The sequence below is a fragment of the Microcebus murinus genome, chromosome 23, assembly GCF_040939455.1.
Source record: "Microcebus murinus isolate Inina chromosome 23, M.murinus_Inina_mat1.0, whole genome shotgun sequence".
Lineage (NCBI taxonomy): Eukaryota > Metazoa > Chordata > Mammalia > Primates > Cheirogaleidae > Microcebus > Microcebus murinus.
In genome coordinates, this window is record NC_134126.1 from 23,024,311 (window position 1) to 23,045,973 (window position 21,663).

Below are 21,663 nucleotides of genomic sequence, written 5' to 3' on the forward strand. Positions count from 1 at the left end.
TTGACCAGTGTGCTGAGCCTGGTCTGAGACCACAACAACCAACCAGTTATGACAAACCAAAAATAGTCCCAAAGTCTAAATTGAGACACATGGAGAGTGACCACCCTGAGTCACCCAAACTCGTTCGTTACATACTTTATTTTTGGATGACTTTAATAGGGACTGAAAGTGTTTCATTTGGTGGTTCTTCTCTCTAATAAGAGCACAAAGAAAGGAACTAAGTCATGTGGTTCTGTCTCTAACTTTTCACCAAGGTTGAAACTAGCATAGATGATGTGATTCCTCCGCTTTGGAAAGCCCACAGCTAATTGGTTGGGATGATAAGTCTCTCTGAACTGACTAAACTGCCAAAAGGATCTTGGTTCACAATCCCTTGTGTAAGAAAACTGTGCTTCCAGGAAAGCATGTTATCATTTCAGGATCTTTGCTGCCATTCAGGGTGACAAAACACAGGTAAATGAGAATGTTGATGTGGAGTAGAATGTAATAGAGATCTTATTTGCCTTATTTGGGCTTTATTCCTATCTATTCAAGATGTTGAGTAAATTTTATGTGGTTATAATTTGCATTATAAATCTTCTAATTGTATTTCATCTCAGCAAATGTATTACTCTCCTCATCCTTAAAAATGAAGTTCATGAGTACATGTGACCCAGATTCTTCACCATCACCTATCTGGTCTTCCTACCACTCCAACCTCATATCTTATCGTTCTCCTTCCAGTCACTGCTCCTCATCATTCTCTTTGTTTTTGCAAAATGCCAAGATCATTCTACTTTAGTGCCTTTGCATTTGCTATTTCCTCTGCCTGCCGTGCTCTTCCTATCATCTTTACAAAGTTGGCTTCTCAAATATCATTCCTTACATAAGCCTTCTCCGACCACTTGGGCTGAATAGCCCATCATCATCAGTCACTCTCTAATATATCATAATATATCACCTTATTTTATTATCTTTATAGCACTTATGAATATCTAATAATATCTTGCTCATTTATTTGTTAACTTGTTATGTGCTTGCCCTCTCTAGAAGGAAATCCCCATGACAATAGGGACTTGTCTTGTTCATTCCTATAACCCAGCAATGAAATATGTCTGGCACATAGCAATATTCAATAAATATTTGTTGGAAGAATGAATGAATGATGGATGAAAGAATAGAAGAATTCCTGAGCATTATCATAGTTTGTCACCTTTATCACAGAGATTTCATGTCTAACTGGCACAAAGGCTAATGTAGGTTCATTAGTTCTCTTGAAAATTTTATCAGTAAAATTATCAATAAAGATAGGCCAATGATTCACGATTTTTCTTACCTGGCTTGGCACCCTACAATTGATCCTATCACTGAATAGTTGCCAAATATCCACTTCATTTAAGTTTTGTACCTCATTCTGAGAGAATGATCTGATAAAGGTACTAATAAAATTACAATAAAGAAGGGAAAGAGTAGATGTAGTGATTTGGAATAGATTAATACTTCTTTGTGGTTTTTTTTTGTTTGTTTTTTTTTTTTTTTTTTTTTTTTTGGAGACAGAGTCTTGCTCTGTTGCCTGGGCTAGAGAGTGCCATGGCTTTAGCCTAGCTCACAGCAACCTCAAACTTCTGGGCTTAAGCAGTCCTTCTGCCTCAGCCTTCCGAGTAGCTGGGACTACAGGGATGTGCTACCATGCCTGGCTAATTTTTTTCTATGTATTTTTAGTTGTCCTGCTAATTTCTTTCTATTTTTAGTAGAGAGAGAGAGTCTCGCTCTTGCTCAGGCTGGTCTTGAACTCCTGACCTCGAGGGATCCTCCCGAGTTGGCCTCCCAGAGTGCTAGGATTACAGGCATAAGCCACCATGCCCAGCCAGATTAATACTTCTTAAAAGTATTTATTTTAAGCCATCAGCTAACATAATAGTTACTATTAGGAAAAAAAAAACACTAAAGGCAAGAGGTCCATTATTCCCATTTTAAAAATATTGATATAGAAATTCTAACCAATGTAATAAGAAAAAGAAAGAAATGATACAATTATTTGAAGTAGAGACAAAATTATCTTTATAGATAATAATAATCCACCAGGAAAATTCAAGATAACTTTTTAAAAGGACTGATAATGGAGTTTAATAAGATAGAGTTATAAATTAAGCACATAAAAAGTGATAGACATTGTATTGAGCAGCAATAGTTACATAGGAAACATACAGGAAAGAAATAGCTACACATTTTGTGAATGTTAATATACCAGCCACAGTTTTTCTTTTCCTCATGTCTAAACATGGCATTAATCTTAAACAGAAGAATAGGGATTTTAATGCAATGTTGCATTTTCCTAGGGGAAAAAAAGCATAATTTATCACTTGTCCATTTATACTCCTTCTCTGTTTATAGTTCTATGCTAAGAACTATGGAGAAAACAAAGAGAAAAGAAGAAAGCATCATCCCTGCTCTCGAAGACTTTGCCATACTGTTGGAAAGAAATACTGTAAAGTAGGCATAGGAAACGACTAGAAAACCATTTCTGGCAACATTTATTTAGTAGTTATTGAGCATGTGTAATGAGAAGGTCCTTTTGCAAATTGTGTGTGGAGTGGGGGGTGGACTTACCATAAATACGATCAGAACTCAGTCCTTGCCATCTGTGCAAGCTATTAGGGAGAATACGGCACAAATCTTTATAAAGCAATTAATCTGAACTTTGAAAGAGGAAGGACAGCTTTCAATGAACAGATAGACCACATGGGATTCCAAGTGGAGAGCATGACTTTGGATAAGAAAGTGTGGGACGTATTTGTGAACACTGAGGAATCCTGTTTGGCTGGAAGATAGGTATACATGAAAGGGGATTGGGGAGTAAGACCAGATGGAAAGATTGGAGGTCAGGTCTCATAGATGCAGGTCTTCAATTCTTAACTGCAGAATTTTGATCATGTTGGCTGTCATCAGAGAGTCTTCAAACATTTCAGAGGAAGAAACCAACCTTATTGCTCTGTTGTAGGCATGTTTGACCGTGGCATATGGGCTGAGTTCAAGTGCAGAGAGACAGAGGGAGGGGCTGTTAGGAAGCTTGGGGGAAACAGGAAGCAGGAACCTGAACTGGAGTAAAGTTGAGAGACACTGCAGAGGTGGGCTAGGAAGACTTCAGCACCTAAACAGTACTTGGCCTTTAGTAGGCATTCGATAAATAGTCACCAAATTAATGAATAATTTTATATCCTCCCCTTAAAAATAAATTCTCAGAGCAGCATATAGCTTTCTTCCAAGAACTGTTCACAGTTGTGATCTTAAAAAACTTATTTGAAAGATTGCTGAATGCCTTTTCTCCCACCATCAGGGGTAAGACCTTGTCTCTCTTCTCTCTCTCATTTTCACTCTCTTTCTCTGTCTCCTTTGTTATTCCCTCACTACCTCCCCAGAGTCAGGCCTAAAGGAGGCATTCGGTGAATGCTTGTTGACCCTATAACTTGTCAACTCATCAGACGTGGCACTGAGAAATCCGGAGGAGTGCAAGATGAAAACAAAGTTTTGAACTTTATTTCAATGTTAGTGGCATGTTTTCCTTTACAAATATTAGTAGAAAAAGTTATTAGGAGGAGCTGGTTTGGGGGACAAGATTATTTGTTCACTTTTAAACTGCTGCGTTTGAAAGAGTAGGATGATTATTTAGATGAAGTGATCAGCAGACAATTGAGAGTCTGAAATGAGAACTCTGTAGGTAAGCTGGACTAGGGTTAAGCATCTGGGAGACATCTGCATAGAGGAGAAACTGGATTGAGGAAAAATCTTGGGACACACTCCTGTTTTCAGTAATGCACAGGATGGGTCAGCAAAGGAGAAAGAAGTAAGTCAGAGTTGAGAGATCAACTGTATCCTAATCCCGCCAAAGATAAGGGAAGATTTTCAAGAAAGTAGTTAACAGCTGCAGCCATTAGAAAGATTGGTGAAGATAAAATTCTAGAAAAGCGACTACCTCTGGCAGTTAGCGTGAGCGATTTCAGAGTTTGCGTAAGCGCGGAGGGAGTGTGGGAAGTGAAATCAGATTTAAATGGACAGATTTAATGGACAAGGCATGAGATAAAGGCAGTAGATACAGATTATTCTCTTAAGAAACTTGATAGTAAAGGGTGGGAAGAGAGAGACGTAGAGGTGTTTGACTTGTCTGGTTTTGTTTTTTGGTAGACATCCACCCTTAAGTAAATAACTTGGCCAGACTATTGGAACTACATGCCCATCCGGTCGAGGGTCTGTCACATAACTCCCGTGGTGCATTCTGTCCCCAGTGGCTCGTCCACAAAGAGCTGGCAAGGACCAGCTAGAGCAGCAGCGTAGGCTGGGTGCTGTGGGAGAAGATGCAGACTTGCAAATATAACAGGTGACAAGAGGCAGCAGGTTGGGAGAGACTATGACAAAGAGCAGAGACAGAAGTAATGACAGTGGTCCTCCGACGCCATTGACCGTAGTGCCAGGCGCTGGGATCTGGGTAAGGGAAGAATGGGAGAGATGAATAAGGTCTCGTGGGGGGGAAACTGACGGGTTCTTAGCTGGAATAGTGAGGGGCTGGAATGGCAGAGGAGGTATCCATCCCTCAGCTGAATTTGAAGGAGTCAGAGTGGGGAAGAGAAGGAACCTTCAGCCTGGGGACACTTAAAAACAACACAAGCCGGCCGAGCTTGGTGGCTCATGCCTATAATCCTAGCACTCTGGGAGGCCGAGGCGGGAGGTCACTCAAGGTCAGGAGTTCAAAACCAGCCTGAGCAAGAGCGAGACCCCGTCTCTACTAAAAATAGAAAGAAATTAATTGGCCAACTAAAAAATATATATAGAAAAAATTAGCCGGGCATGGTGTCACGCGCCTGTAGTCCCAGCTACTCGGGAGGCTGAGGCAGGAGGATCGCTTGAGCCCAGGAGTTGGAGGTTGCTGTGAGCTAGGCTGATGCCACGGCACTCTAACCCGGGGAACAGACTGAGACTCTGTGTCAAAAACAAAACAAAACAAAACAAAACAAAACAAAAAATAACATAGGCCTAAAGGCTGCTTTCTGTGTCGTCAGTGAAATCTCCCCCTGACTGCAGGTGACGTGGAGGCTTCCAGGTGAAAGAGGTCACAAAGGTGATCCTGAAAAACCATTCACTGACCCAAGGAGGTAGATAACCCTCCTTCATGCCTAAAGAAAAGGTTTCTTTTCTGCTTGTTTTCTGTTTTTCCCATGCTGTTTCTCCAAGCTGGAAGTGGAAATATACTTGTGTGTCATGATCACACTGCTGGTTAGGAAAATGGTTTTCCACCAAAATAAAAAATAAATAAATCTCCATGATCTGTGATATTCACGGGAAGGGCCATCTCTAGACCAGGCAGTGCTTGACCACTCACCTTTTTAGCATAGGAGGAAGGAAGGGCTCACCACAGTCATCAGAATCAACCCACTCTCTCCCCCACAGACTGCGGGGCGGATACAAACAGCCTTCCCAGATGCCCTGTCATCTTGTGTCATCTCTGTCATGAGACCAGGGACGGTGTCCCCTGAAGGTGCATGTGACTTCAGGTCTTCTCCCACCACATACCTTTATCATCACAGTCGTAGTTTTAAAGGAGCTGGTTGAACATACCCTTCTTAATACACTGGACAGCAGACCCTTTTCTTAAGAGCCACTTCATTGTTTGTACTGGGGCTGGACTAAGTGACCTCTGAGACCCTTTCCAAGTTCAAAAGGCTTTCAGGGCTGAGAGCTTGACTCATGAACTCCCTTGGGGGTCACTTGTAGCTTGTTTACTCCACTAGGAGAAGTCTGAACATATAGGGGAAATGAGCGTCCCAAAGCTTAAAGAGAGCATGGTTATAAGGAAGTGGCTTTATAATGTTCCACAAAGGGCGGCTACCGTGTTTCCCTGAAAATAAGACAGGGTCATATATTTATTTTTCCTCAAGAAGACACCCTAGGGCTTATTTTCAGGGGATGTGTTATTTTCCCCTCAAAGCCTCAGATTGCAGCACGCACAGCATGGCCGGGACCTGACAGGGGGAGCTGACCTTGTTGGTGGGGCTGCCCGCACCTCTCCGGTCACCTCTGGGGTAGTAGCTGTCATGATGGGGCAGATGAGAAGGGCTGCTCGTCTTCTTTCCTGTTCCTCGACGAAATGCATGGGTTGTGCAGATGCGCTGCATAGCCACGCCCGTCACTAGGGCTTATTTTCGGGGTAGGGCTTCTGTTGCGCAAATGCTTAGCAATCCTGCTAGGGCTTATTTTATGGGCAGGTCTTATTTTCGGGAAAACACGGTACTTCCTCAGGGAAGCAGAGAGAGGATGTCCAGAGTCTGGGGACTTGCAGGTGCAGGTGGTACCTTAAAGGACTGACGGATATTCCTTTCGCCTGTGATATTCCACAGTGACTATGCTGGGGCTTAGTGCAGTATTTTGTACAGCTTCTCTGATTAAAAATTTCCTAATAAGTACAACTTTTCAAGAAAGTCCTGAGGGCTTGGAATCTGTGGAATTGGTAGAAGACATTCACCAAAGGGTGGTGATGGACCGTGTCATCCAAGTCTACAGTATCCATGAAGTGCACGTGCTGACAAATCACGACCACTCTAGCGAACAGTCCAGATTTGTGGGTTTTGAAGAATCCACAACATGACATTTTCATTCCTTCTGGCTCAGTAACTAACTTTTGGAAGTTCTCTGGGATCGTTTGGGAGTTTCAGTCTATAAAAATCAAGGGGCCAATATAGGAAAAAAAAACCTCACATCCAGGAGCAAAAACAACATAGTCTTCTTGGGTGTCTCAACATGTTTATCTCAACTTCTGTTCTGCAGACTTGTCAAACAGTTTATATCAAAGACTCAGGAACAAATGGTGTGGCTGTGCTCTGGGGGACAAAGCACTTCGGAGATGGATAACAGCACGATTTCTCTTGGTGTCATCGTTTTTGGCAGCTCTAGCCTCCCGGCTCAGGCGTGCAGGCTGGTGTGAATGAGATGAAGGACGCGCTTTGTTAGAACTGGCCACTGTTCCTTGAGCAGAGATGGAAACCAGGGAGAATTCTCACTTTCATCTACAACGGGGCGCTTTCTTGATTCCTTTGTTTATTTCTCTTTTGGTGCACGACAAAATGCAGTTGTCCTTCGGTGTCCACAGGGGATTGGTCCCAGGATCTCTGCGGATACCAACATCTGCAGATGATCAAGTCCTCGGTATAAAACGCACACACTCCCAGACACTTGAAATCGTGTCTAGATTACTCGTAACACCTACTACAATGTAAATGCCGTATAGTTGTTATACTGTATTGTTTAGGGAATAATGACATGTTCACTACAGATGCTTTTTTTTTTTCCTTCTGAATATTTTCAATCCATGGTTGCTTGAATCCATGGAGGCAGAGCTGGTGGACAAGGAGGGCTGACTTATTTGGTGACAGTCATCGGACTATAGAGACTCGGAGTTCCCTGTCACTGTGTTACGGGTTTCACAGAGGCTCTTCGCGTTTTACAGAGGAAGCAGGCCCAGGGAGAGGGCCACACCCGCGAGAGAGGGTCATGGGCACACACTGACTGTCAGTCCTTCACTGTACCCAGTCACCACTGACCCGCCCCTCCCCCTTCCACAGACTACCTCCTGACCTTGTCTTATTTATTCTCTCCCCAAAATTTGTGCTTGAACTTGATTTGAGCCCAATTTCACCCCGATGCAAAGAGTATTGGGAAGAAAGCTCTATTTCTAGATGCGAGAACTTGACATGTTTCCTGCTGTCCGGAATGGAAGGTAGTAGGAACCAGCGGAGAGGCAGCCAGCGGATGGATTTGCTCCGAGGGAAGCGTCCCCTGTCCTCTCAAAGAAAGGCAGCTCTTCCTCAGCCACTGCATCACGTCTGGAGTCCTGGAATGCCACCTCACCACCTACTCCTGCAGGAGGAATCTCTCAGATATTCAATTTGATATTCAATCTGAGACGTCTCTCAGATATTCAGTTTGCATCCGTGTGGAAGTGGGAAGAATGCTCCCCCTCTTCTGGAGTTGCTGTGAGACTCGTGAGTTAGGGCATCTGAGAGTGCCCGGCGTGGCACTTCTCCAGAGGTGGCCCCTTTGTCTGCTCTTCCTTGAGCTGCGGCGAGCACTCCTTCTCCTGGAAAGCAGTGCGATGCTGCAGGCGCAGGGTGACACACGGCCTTGGTATCCCGGGGAGGACGGTTAATGGGAAATGACTTCAGTTTACTGCATCTTCTAGTAATCCTGTGATGCCATCGCCAAACAAAAAGCACATGACTACTGGTAAGCTCGCTGCACCTGAAAAAGAAATTGGATTCCACTCAGAAACGTAGGCTGTCAAGCTAATCGCTCTGATCCAATAACGTGGCCCTGCAGAGTGGCATCATCAGTCCTGAGACGCAGCGAGCAGGAGGGAGGGCAAGGAGGGAGGGGGAGCACTCAGGGAGGCAGCTGCCCGGCTCTCCAGATGCTCACGCCAATGAAAAATTCATAAGGAGATATTTTATAGCCAATGTCTAATACCACTGCTGGATCACAGGCTGATCTGAGCCAATCAATAGCATCCATCATCCTGAAAGGAACTAGTGAGTGCATGTTTATGAGAACTGGGAGGGTTTCCAAGCCAGGGCCAGTTTCTGGTTACTTGGTATGTGTCACCCTTAAAAATACAGGTCTTACTTTGAAAATGGAACCCAGGACCTTTTAAAAAATTACAGAGGTGAGAGGAAGAGAGAGGTAGTACTTTTTCAAATCTATGGGGGAAAATGCTTGAATTCTTTTTAAAAGTCAACCCAAGGACTAATTTTTAAATTGGAATAATTCTTTGGGTTTCAATCTTTGGTGGCCATTCTTTGTATATGATTTCTTTTTACTAAGCTCCAGATTTTTTTAAAATAACTCTTTAGCATCTGTCTTAAACTCCTCTAAATACAAATGGAAATGTATGACAATGAAATCACAAAAAGAAACATAAATAGAGTCAACTTTACCATTAGAAAACACTAAGTTCCGGGTTGGTTTGATTTTAAAAAGCTTTTAAAGATCATAGAAACTTCAACTTGAGTCTAAAGGTTTCTAGACCGGCTGTGATTTAAGGGCAAAGTGGGGTAGAGACTGCGGGAAGAGCCTTCGGGGCTGTGTGCTCAGATGTCTGTGGAGTATTTCAGGGGAAACCACACCTCGGCCTGCTTAGATGGGAAAAGCTCTGAGCAAACCAGGGCTTTCATGTGTGTGTTCCAGGCATGGCTAAATTATAGCCCTCCCTGAGGTCTTCAAAGCAGATTCCATCGGATGCCATCTCTCCCACCCGCACCCAAATTGTTTTTGAACAATGAATTAAACATCAAGAGCTCACAAATGGGAAGTCTTGGAAAATCAACGTGTGAGGTAGGAAGACAGGACGGGATAGGGAGAGTTTCATCCTTTCCTTGGGGATGGTCTCAGGAAAGAAGCTTTGCCTCGCACCTTCGTAGGCAAATAAGATTTCTTTTCATAGCTGTAAAAGTTAACACACGCTCATTGTGTTTGAAAGCTATAGAAAATACAGAAACGTAAAAATAAGAAAATAGCAATCATCCCTGAGCCTGGTATCCTGAAAAATCCACTTAACAAGGTGATATATTTTCTTCTAGGCTGAGATACACACACACACACACACACACACACATCTACTAAATTGGAATCTTAATATATATATAGTTTTATATCCTAACTTTCCAGTGTGTACTTATTTTGTAATCATTTTTACATCTCAGAATAGTCAGTTGTGATATTTTATTGACCAGTTAGTACTCTATTAAAGGAATATGCCATTCTGTGCCCTTCCTCTACTGAGAGACAGACCATGCATTTTCAAGCCCAGGACTGTGCTCATACAAGCTCCTGGCCTGGCCACCTGCCCTCCCGTCTCTGCGCACTGAACCCTTGCTGGGCTATTTGGTTCCAATGCTGCCCACCCTGAAGCCTGCCCTGCTTCCCTGCTTGGAATTAATCACTCCGGAGAAGCAGAAGAGTAGAGTCAGGGGAGCTTGGGCTTTGGGGGCTGACAAGCTTGGGCTCCATACCCGGGGCAGTGCTTACCAGCCGTGTGAACTTGGCAAGCTTTTTAACTAAGCTTCTGTCTCCTCACCTACAAAGCACGGACAATACTTTAGAGTATTAATGGAATGATTGAGTAGCAGAATGTATACGTTAGTTTTTTTCCCCTCCACCCTTTTTTGGTTTTCTGGTTTCTCTCTTTAGCGCAGAGTAGTGCTTAAGAGCTTGCGTGAGCTTGAGCAAATAACCTAGTCTCTCCGTGCCTCAGTTTCTTCATCTGTATTATGGGGATAATAACACCCATCTCTGCAGGTTTTTAGGGAAGATTAAATTAAATGGTCAACATAAGACACGTGGTGCTCAGGACAAGTAGGAGCACAATAAACTAAAGCCTTACAGGGCCTCGCATGGGTGTCATTTGATTGTTGTCACCAGAGCGTGAGCCCCTTTATGGCTTCACAGTGGACTGTAGGTTTGTAAGTTCTCCCCTGTTGGCTGCCTCTTTGGTTCTCTGCCTGGTGAGCTTCTGAGCAACCCAGTGCCAAGGGCTGGGCCATTCTTCCCTGCAAAGGGCTCTGGTCACCCGGACTTCCCCGCAATCCCTGCTGGATGGGCACCCCAGAAGGGAAGAGCCCTTCTGAGTGAGTGGGCAGGAGATGGGGGAGACCCTCTTTAACCCCTGCCTAGCATCCAGGTATCAGGCCAAAGAGAAGGAGAGTTTGGCTGTGAACTGCCTGAGATTTGATTTAGTGCCCAGAAGAAAGCCCCGAGAGAGAAAATTTCAGGGAATGGCCTTAGCAACCTCATCCCCCGCTTGGACCTCATCCTTCTGGGGGCCGGGGTGGCGATGTCTCTCTCTGACAGGGTGGTGGTGGCATCCTGGTTTGGTGTCACTAGGAAGGAGCACGATGAGAGGTTGGGATTCGCTCAGAAACCAGCACGGGGTAGCAGTCTTGGAGCGCGTCTGCGCACATGTTGCCGCCTAGCAGAGGTTCTCGAAGTGTGGTCCGGGAACTTCGGCATCACCTGGGACTGAGTCACAAATGCAGAGTCTCCCCCACCCCCAGATCTGGCCAGCCAGAAACTCTGGGGTGGGACCCAGTGGTTGGTGTTTGGTGAGCCCTGCAGGGGTGGTCTGGGGCACTCTTGAGTTGGAGGACCACTGCAGCCCAGGAACCCGCAGGAAGAGAAGGGAGAGGAGGGCAGTCCGACGGCATTCCTCTTCCTCAAGCCCTTTCTGGGGACCACTGTGCTCCTGCCCCGACGTTCTCACATCAATTCCTCTTTGTCGGCTTAAGCTTGTCTCAGAGGATTTCTGAACCAAAGAGTTGGGAGTAATAAAGCAGGGGTCATTCAAAGAAAAATTGTAAGATAAATGAAGCTCTGGGGTGCCCAGGCACCCTGGTTCAGCATCTCCCCATTTGGGCCTCCCCAAAGCCTCTGCTCAGGAAGCCAGCTGGTGACCAGAGCTCCCCGGCTCCCCCTTTCTGAGCCAAAGTCCAGCAGTTTGTCCAACTGTGTCCCTCACAATTCAACCCAAGGAGAAAAGATCAGATGTGGGCACAAATATACACGTGCGAATGTTCACCTCGGTATCGTTTATGTAGGATAAAATGGGGGGTGGCATCAGGGAACGACCCAAATAGCCAAGAGTGTAGATCACACAGATGATGGCACGCCTGTATGATGGAACACTATGCAGCCATTTGAAATGGTGTCTTCATGACACTCTTGGTGTCAAGGGGGAGTGGTATCTATATAATGACAAGTGTTAAGAATGGGTGCAAAGTAGTATACAGAGAATAAACCCACGAATGTGCACAGAGAAAAATCTAGAGGTAAATACAAAATGTTAAGAGTAATAATCATCTCTGGGTAATAATATCACAGAGTATTTTTTTTCTTTCTGCTTTGTTAACATTTTCCAATTTTCTTCCTTTTACTTTCTTTTTCTTTTTTCATTTTTTAACTTTTTGGTACTTCCCACTTTTCTACAATAAACATGTATATTACTATTGCAAATAGGAAAAGACATAATAATGTTGTGTGAATTGAGCTGGTCGTTTTATCCCTCCATCTCAGTTTCTTGCACTGCTGTGGTACCTCTCTGGGGTCCCCACCCAGAGGGGGGGGAATAATGACTATTGGCAGCTTCTCCCCCACAAAAAAAAAAAAAAAAAAAAAGATTTTCTCCTTTAACCTCCACTTCACCATATTGTTTACCAAGAATCAAATGAATCTGGAGGCGACTTTAGTTCCTCTGACCATCTTACTTTGATGACAGCAGTGACTAGCTGAGTTGTCATAACCAGAACGGGCGCAGGTGTGACCGTGCCAGGCCCAGACTGCAAACAGGCATGGCTGGGAAGGGCACGAAGCAAGGTCAGAGAGGCCACTGATGTGCAGGGCAGTTGAGAGGGGCCCAGCGCTGGCCTGAGCCGGCCACGGGCAGCCCTGCCACGGTGCCCTGAGGACATGGCCAGCTCTGGCAGCCAGTGGTCCTTGGAAACGAGCAAGTGGGCACATTCCGGCAGCCTGAAAATAACATGATGGCCCCCACAGCGCCTGGTGCTTCCTGAGTATTTATTAACCCAGTAAATATTTGTTAAGTGGAGGAATAAATGAAGCTTCATCCCGGTTTATGGCAACTGAGACCCTGCTGCAGAGAATGCCAGGCTGGGCCAGGGGTCTGGGCACAGAGAAGCTCACAGGGCACAGGGACCGGGACAGCTCCGCTGCACACAGAGAAATGGCATGGAGCAGCGGGGCAAGCAGGGGCTCTAGAAGCCAACCCAGGCATCGAGCCCACCTCTGCCCCCGAACCCCCTTGGGCCTCATTTGCGAACGGGCAACGTGAGGGTCACTCTGCCCACCTTGCAGGCCTGTTTACAATGCTTCTGTGAGTTCACACGAGGCACCTGCAGGACAGTTCCAGGTGTGCTTCGGTGGCTCTGGGGCCGCTGGTGTGGGATTAAAGCAGGAGCTCTGCTGTGACCTGGGCCACCAGGGCAGGGGAGGACGGGCATGCTGCCGCTCGCCCAGGAGCCCCGGCAGCCGCTGGCGCCAGCGCCAAGCCTGGGTGGCAACTGAGGCTACGGCTGCCCCCTCTGGCCCGTCTGGCGCAGAGGCTGGCCAGGCCTGGGCCTGGAGGTGGATTTAGCAACTGAGCCGGAGAAGCAGGGAGAGGCTGGGAAGCGAGGAGGGGACTGGCATCGAAGGCCAAAAGGATAGGAAACAGGCGAGGCGGGGGCGTGAGTGTCCCGCAGGATCTCAGGCAGGGGATAAAGGTCGGTCTTCTCTCTCTCAAGGGCAGTTTGGAGTCGCCTTTACTGGAGGTGACTTGTCTCCACAAGGAGTTCTTAGAGCTCTTTGCTGGTGTGCACAAGGCCCTGGGACCTCTGTTCACACGCTGTTTGCACGCAAGATGTAGGACTTTCGATGCTAAAACAGGGATGCAGGCCGGGCGCGGTGGCTCACGCCTGTAATCCTAGCACTCTGGGAGGCTGAGGCGGGAGGATCACTTGAGGTCAGGAGTTCGAGACCAGCCTGAGCAAGAGTGAGACCCTGTCTTTACTAAAAATAGAAAAAATTAGCTGGACATGGTGGTATGTGCCTGTAGTCCCAGCTATTGGGGAGGCTGAGGCAGGAGGATCACTAGAGCCTAGGACTTTGAGGGCTCCTGCCGTGGCAGCCCCCTCGGGGCCAGGGCATTTTCAGGGACGAGAGGTACTTACCCCTACCTGCTCAGTCCTTCTTCTCACATCCCCTGGCTCCTCTCTCTAGAGCTTTCTTGTTGCCAAGGGACATCCTTGCATCATAGGGTTCATCTCCACCTAGAGACAATGCTGTGCTCATGTTTATCCCGCTAATCCCCGAGCCCTGTCGCTCCCGTTCCCACCGCGCCTCAGGAAGATTCCCGCTCTCTCCCGGCTGCCTTGTGACATAGTCACCTCTGTTCCATGTCAGCATGTCCCAGATAGCACGCTTACTCGGGCTGGGGCTGTGTCTTGTTCTTATTTCTGCCCACTGCGATCCCAGCTCAGTGACTGTCCCACAGCAGGTGCTCAGCACACATTGGCCGGGTGTGATGAAGGGTGAGGGCGCGGGGGGCGGGGGCAGGCACTGTGGGTGGGCCACCCCAAATCCTCCCGCCACCTTCTCCCCTGGCCTTCTCCTACTGTGGCTTTGGAAACCAAAACTTCAATTGTCCAACTACTCTTGCGGCTAGCGAGATAGTGCTGGCCAAGAGGATATAAGGGCACATCTTCAAGGAAAGCTTTCTTTCCAGAATAAGAGGCAACTCGTGTAAGAGAAAAGCCTCTGATCCTTTTGACCTTCCATCTTCATCTTACCTGGAATGCAGACATGATGCCTGAAGGTGCAATAGCTATCTTGCAACCAAGAGGCAACGAGCAACAGTCAGAATGGCCAAGTGAAAAAGAAGAAACTACCTTTGATCTGGATGGTGACACTGATGACCACTGCTGCTGGGCTGAACAACCAGGTGGAGACTTCCTGAGATGTAGGACTTTCGATGCTAAAACAGGGATGCAGGCTGGGCGTGGTGGCTCACGCCTGTAATCCTAGCACTCTGGGAGGCCGAGGCGGGAGGATCACTTGAGGTCAGGAGTTCGAGACCAGCCTGAGCAAGAGCGAGACCCTGTCTCCACTAAAAATAGAAAAAATTAGCTGGGCATGGTGGCACATGCCTGTAGTCCCAGCTATTGGGGAGGCTGAGGCAGGAGGATCGCTAGAGCCCAGGACTTTGAGGTTGCCGTGAGCTAGGCTAACACCTTGGCACTCTAGCCCGGGCAACAGAACAAGATTCTGTTTCAAAATAGAAAAGAAAAGAAAACTAAAACAGGGATTTCATGCAAAATCCAGGTCTTGGGCGAACCTGGATGTCGCTCACCCTATCCCAGCCCTGGACTAACTATCTCCAGAGACATATTACACAGTGAGAAAAAGGAGCCTGTATCCATCTCAGCCATTTAGTGAGGTTTTCTCATTATTTATAGTCAAAAGCATTCCTGCCCATGGAAACTTGGTATTTCTAAGATTCAACAGACAGACGTGTACAGAGCTGCAGGTCATTGGTACTAGCCGCCTTCCCAGGGGTTATCTCAGCTGAGTCTGATAATGATGCTTCATGGTAGGTTTTGTTATACCCAAGGCCTTAAGAAGTTTAGCCCAATAGTCCTTTACGTTGCATGTCATGCCCTTCTCTTCCCAAAGCCCTCTGACTCATTTTCTTTTAACTCAATATGTGATCATATAATGTTATTCTAAGAGCAGGCATCATGCTTTTCCACTGAATTAAAGTTACTGTGAGACACAGTCACTGTGCCTTCCTTCTTATGGTTTCTCTCTGGATTTTTCTGGAAAAATCTTCGTGATCTAACTTGTTTATCTGTCATTGCTATTAATGAATAAATGCACGAGAGAAATGGTTTACACAGATTTAAATAATATTTTTTTAAAAAATTATTGTTGAATGGTTCAAAAGGTACACAGGGGAATGCAGTAAAAAGTTTCCTCTCCACCCCTGTTTTATAGACAAATGCTGGGAAATTTTCCATCAGTTTGAAATTGATGATTTTGAATGTGGGTAACAGTGATAGTCCCTTAAATTTGTATCCAGTGTTTGAAACCACAAAATACTTTCAAAGACACAATGTCAAACAAGAAGAGTGGGCCCCAAACAGAAACCCTCTGGATGACGGGAGGAGAGAACAGTCTTGTCTACACAGCGAGAACCAACCTCAACTGCAGTCAGAGACTGGCCTCAAAACCTGTCTCTCATACAAACTGGCTTTGTGACTTTGAGAAACTCACCCAACCACTTTGAGCCTCTGTAAAATTATGCTATGTAAAATGAGCACGATAATGCTAGAAGTGGTGTTATTTAAGGATTAAATTTATCGAAGAGAGTTTTACAAATTGAATGAGCTTCTGCAGCCTGGAACCTGCAGCGTGGAGGGTCAGCTAAGATCTAAACCCGGGTTTCTAACAACCTTCTCTGCTCCTGCAGGGGCAAACACGAACCCCCGTGAGCACAGAACTCCCCGGCAACCCTGACTAGGCTGGGCACCTGCTTCTACCCACAGGTGCGTATTTTGTTGCATCTGTTTCCAAGGGGACCAATGGACTCGCGCTTTCCCTGCTCTGGTCCTCACTCCCCGTGTGTAATCGGGGAGTGCCCGCTGGCCTCTGGTGCAGGGTGATGCTCGGGCGAGCAGGCGGTGACTGAAGCCCTGCCAGCTGTGTGGGCTGCCACCGGCAGCTCCGCGCTCAGATGCAGTTAGCCCCGTGTGTCACAATGCTTGGCAACGGTTGCGGGAGGCAGCGAGGCCTTTGCTCATGCCACTGTCCCGCTGAGTGGCTACGATTTCATTTAGCTGTTAGCTTGCTGGGCCTTTTGCAGCATCCTGTCCTGATCCTTCCTCCCTTGGCTAATGGGTCAGTCCATCATCCCAGACTTTTCAGGGAAGACCAGGGGCGTAAGTATAAAGTTCCTACGTCTTCTCCCTGAAGCAATTTCAGAATGATCACCTTGCATAATGAAAACATGCTACATGTTTTAGGAGGGAAATTTCCTGGGACTTCCCCATTCCTGCTGGGGTAGACTCTGACCCCGGCACCCAGGGACTCTGAGCTGGCTGTATACCAGGGTAGGCATTGAGATGCTTGTTCATGCAACATATTTTAATTGAGCACATACTGTGTGCTGGGAATAGGGCAGTGAACAATATAGATAAAAAGCCCTGCGTTTGTGGGGCTGACATCGTGGTGGGGAGGAGAATAAAGGGAAGAGCCAGGCAAATAAACTAAAAATAGGCGTGTTAAAAGATGCTATGAGGCCGGGTGCAGAGGCTCCTGCCTGTAATCCTAGCACTTTCGGAGGCTGAGGTGGGAGGATTGTTTGAGGTCAGGAGTTTGAGACCAGCCTGAGCAACAGAGTGAGACCCAATCTCTACGAAAAAAATAGAAAAATTAGCTGGGCATGTTAGCAAGCACCTGTCATTCCAGCTACTCCGGAGGCTGAGGCAGGAGGATGGCTTAAGCCTAGCAGTTTGAGGCTGCAGTGAGCTATGCTGACACATCTGCACTCTAGCCTGGGAGACAGAGTGAGACCTTATCTTAAAAAAAAAAAGGAAAAGAAAAAAAATAAAATAGGAAAGAAATCGGAGAGAAGGAGCTGGCCATAGGGGACGCTCTTCCCAGGACAGAGTAGGTCTGTGACTCTAACCTGGCCAGCTCCTCAGGGCTGGGTCTAATTCCTGCACCCCCAAGCACAGATGTGGGGGCTGCTAGGATGGAAAGAGCCCCCCAAATCCTCCCAATGCTGATGGCAGAAGTGTCCCCAACGAGCCGGATCCTACCCAACGCAACCCCCTCCATCCAACCCTGCCAGAATGTCCTTTCCATATTTTTCCCTCCTTCCTCCCCAAAATACTGGCTACCTGAACCCAGCCATTCAGACCTGCATGGTCCAGTGGGGAGACCAACCAGCCAGCAGACTGTGACAGCACAGAGACAAATGATCTGGCAGGGCCTGTACGACGCTTCAGGAACTGGGCTGTCCTGGGCTTCTGGAACTTTCAGGAGCCCTGAGCCCTGGGCGGGCTGGCAGGGCGGGGGAGGCTTCTGTAGGGTTCAGTCCTGTGTCTTGTAGGACAAGGAGCAGCATCCCTGGTCTCTTTCCACTAGATTCCGGTGGTACCCTGCCCCCAAAATAGGACCACCAAAATTTCTCTAGCCATTACCAAGTGTCCCCTGGGGGGAGGGGGTAAATTGCCCACAGTTGAGAGCCACTTGTTTAATTCAATGCCCCTTAGCTTATTTGACCCTTTATTTTTCTGGAACCTCTGTTAATGCTGCTCGTAGCCTGTGGCCGTGCTCTGCGAAGCACCGGCTTCCAGACCAAGCCACGGCCCCCATCACGGGGTGCAGGGTGTTGGCATCTGGGCCCTGCCTGGCGTTCTGGCCATGCTGTACCACGCAGCTCCCCACTTTTGCTGCAGTAGAGCCCAGCTGTTTGTGGCTGCCTACGCATATTCCGCATGTTACGTCCCTGACCTTTGCTCAGGCTGCTTCTGCTGCCTGGAACGCCCTTCCGCCTGTGCTCGCCCAGCTCATTGTTTCCTTCTCCGACACCCCGCTTGGGCACCTTTCATGGGGGGAAAGTTCCCAAAGCTCAGGCAGGGCTGGGCAGCCCACTGACCTCCTGAGCTCCCAGGACACCTGCAGCCCCAGCCCTTCCTGCCTCTGGCATATAAGATATGGGACCTGGAGCCCTGCAGGCCTACAGCGTAGGGAGTTCGGGGTGATGAACCCATTCCTCCCACTTGCCCCGCAAGGCAGAGACCCTGCGGTTCACCCCTGTTATCTCCCGAATCTGGCAACCCTGTCTGGCACAGAGTAGGAGCTCCATAAAGATCAAAATGAGCTGAGAAGTAAATAGAAGGAGAAGATGATCGAGATAAAGATAAAGGGAGCGAGGACAAGAGAGCGCAGGTTCAGAGCAGGGGAAGAACCGGGGGCTATCCTCTTTCACAAGGCAGGAAGAGGGGTTAAGTTCCCTGCCCTCGTGCCCTTCTCCTGCAGGCTCAATGCTCCTCCCACCTAACCTTTAAGCTCACATCCACCTCATTTTCCAACCCTTTAATCATCACTGTCGTTGGCATCCCCCCTGCCTTCTCCACGTTTTCTAGAGCGCTTTCGTGAGTAGCCCCATGGTGTGTTCAGAGCAGCAGGAACCCAGAGCCTGTTTCCCCCAGAGCTCGGCTCCCACTTAATTGGCTTGAAGATTGCACAATTCCCCGAGCCTCGCCTGCACCTGGCCTGGTGGCTGTTTGGAGGAGCCCTGCCTCTGGGCACCGGCAAGTTACTGTCCCAGAGAAGTGAGCGGAGGGAAGGTAATTGGTGATTATGCTGATTCTTTCCTTTCCTGTGTCAGGGGTCTGTGTGGCTGGGAAGCCAGACTCCTCAGGTTGGGAGGGTGGGCTGGGGGAGAAACCCAGGGGACCTGCCTGGAGAGGCTCTGTGCTCTGAGCCTGAGCATGGCGAGCGGCACTCCGGGAGACACCTGAGGGAGGCCACAGCTCCGCAGGGGCAGGTGTGGGTATGTACGGGGCCTACGCACGTTCTAGCCTCTGTCAACCCTGTCACAACAGTCCATGAGGGCGACATCATCTCCATGTTACAGGGATGAAGCCACGAGCAGAGAACCCGCAGCTGGAGGGACGTCCCAAGGCCACCCACTGGGAGGGAAGACACCGTGCATGCGTGTGCATGGAGCGTGGGGGGCGGGTGTCCTTCCGACCTGGATTCTGTAACTCCGAGTCCAGACTGTTTCCGCCACCGCACGGGTCCTTCTCGCGGTGCATTTGTAGGAGTCGGCGACGCACAGGAGGCGGTATTGGCGGGAAGCCCTCTAGCAGCCCCGAAATCCTATGACACAGGCCGGGATGCCACAGGGCAGCCGTGGACTGCCCGGCTGCGGCACCCCAGGCAGGCATGCCGGCCCCTCTGGCGGGCAGCGGCCCTTAACCGGTTTGGACCTGTGCCTCCCGGAGCCCTGGCGCTCCCGCTCTCAGGGGCCGCTGGGGACCTTCCCTGCCCGCGACCCCAGCGCAGGCCTGCCACCTGGCCTCACGGGCTGCTTATCACCGGGGCTGGCTGTTTCTCAGTCAGTCGGTCCGTCAGTCGTCAGTCAGTCACACAGGTGTCTCGGGCCGGCCGGGCACCGTCGCAGGTGGTGGAGACCCAGAGGAGAACGAGGCAGAGCGCCCGCTCTCAGGGGACCTCGTGGGTGGGGCGGGGGCAGGGTTAGTGAGGACCCCAAGGGCTCGGGGACCTGCCTTTCCCTCAACGAGGTCCAAGCTTCAGGACACACAGCTCTGAGGTGGGGGGCCTAGAGAGGACCCTGCCTAGGTCCCGAGAATGCATGAGAGACGCAGAAATGGCCCTCACTGAGCCCCACCCCACAAGCTCAAGGAGTTCCAGGCTGCTTGGTGAGAGGCCAGGGGGACTCCCGAAGGCAGAGAGGCTCTGCTAATTCGCCCACGGTGGTGGGTTGAGGTCACTTAGCCTAAATGTGGTTTCCAAATCTACTGCTCCGGCCCAACTGTACCCCACGCTGATGGGAGGAGTGGGTGGAGAGAGAGACACCTCATTTACACCCCCAGGTGCAGGCGGTGTAAGTGACCGGGCCTCTCTGTGTCTCATCCTCCTCTGTGACATAGGCACTCCACGAGGCCGCGTTCCCAGCAGTGTCGTGGGGCCTAGACGAGCGCACAGTGTCAGCCGCAGCCTGGCACCGAGCAAGGGGCAGAACGACGGCCCTGTGGCCGCATTGCCTCCCCTGCATCTGCCATAGGGAGTTCTCTTCCTGCCTCCACACCTCCTCGGCAGCCGTCCAGAGTCCAGGGACTGAACTGCCTAGGAAGAATGCGGTGACAGAATACTTGGCCACATCCGGAACTTCCCTTGTGGCAGCTGGTCCGAGATCAGGGGCTTCCCTTGGGAGCTGTCGTGCTGGCAAATGACTTCCCAGTCCAACCTCGGCCCGAACGCTGGGCTCAGTGGTGCCCTTTGTGGTGGCCCTGGCGAAGACACTTCACGGCCCCAATCTCCACCCCTCTCAACCAGGGATAATACAATAATACCTCTTGCCCATGCTACTGAGAGTATTAAATAATATAATGTGGGTGGCCACTGTTGGGTGTTCAAAAGAGCAATGAGAAGACAGAGCCCACAGGAGAGGAGGCAGGAGGAGGGCAGAGGCAGTGGGCTGGAGCGGGTACACTTAGGAGCATCGCTGGCTGCTGGCACTATGCTCAAGCTTGTCCCCTAATGTGCCTCACTGAATCTTTACAGAGGCCCCATGAATTAGGTATTATCCCCATTTCCCAATGAGGAAGAGACCCTAGAGAGATTAAGGAACCTGCCTGGAGTCACCCAGCTTGGAAGTGGCAGAGCCAGGATTTGAACCCTGGTCATCTACTGCCAAGGCCCATGCTTCCAGCCACTCAGCAGTGCCACCCACTGCAGGTGAGGTGCCAGGGTCTGTCCCAGGGGGCCTGAGGGGCTGAGTCACTAATCCTTTTCACATGACCACCCTGTAACTCCAGTGCCTGTCTGTGAAGTGGGCACGATTATGCCAGCCCCAGACAGATGTGACAGGGACCTTGGGGGTCCTTGCCCCCCCCCCCCCCCAGCGCTTGGAGGATTACCTCTGCTGCCTTGAGCCAGATCACTTGCTGTGCCAAATTGTTGGAATGGTTCAGTGACAAGTGTGCTGTTAGGAAGAAATTTACGATGCCTCATTCAGTGAGTCACCAAATCCCTGTGGCAAGGGGCACAGGCTAACTGAGGAACCATGGCCCCAGCTGCCTTGGCTCTGGCTACCTCCCCACTAGAGGCTCAGTGCTGGCCAGGGAGGAGGGAAGGCCAGGACAGCTGGGGAGGGCAGGCAGCCTCCAGTCGGGGAGGAGGTGGTGCCCTGCAGTGGACTTGCTTAGACCTCACGCTGGCATGATGGGCTGGAGAATTCCCTTCCTGCCCTCCACCGAGTGTCCCAAGATGCTTGAATCGGGCTCCAGGCCACTCTCCCACTCCTCTCCACCAGATTTGCACAACCCTCCCTAGCGCTGG

The 21,663-nt window shown here is 49.1% G+C and overlaps 1 long non-coding RNA gene across 1 annotated transcript in view; it reads left to right on the forward strand.

Moving 5' to 3' along the window:
- Nucleotides 1-21,663, forward strand: part of LOC105880539 (uncharacterized) — a 75,675-nt gene that overhangs the window by 22,620 nt on the left and 31,392 nt on the right. The window contains exon 3 of the long non-coding RNA XR_012914552.1: nt 16,037-16,112. This is a non-coding gene — a long non-coding RNA (uncharacterized LOC105880539). The remainder of the gene's footprint in view (nt 1-16,036; nt 16,113-21,663) is intronic.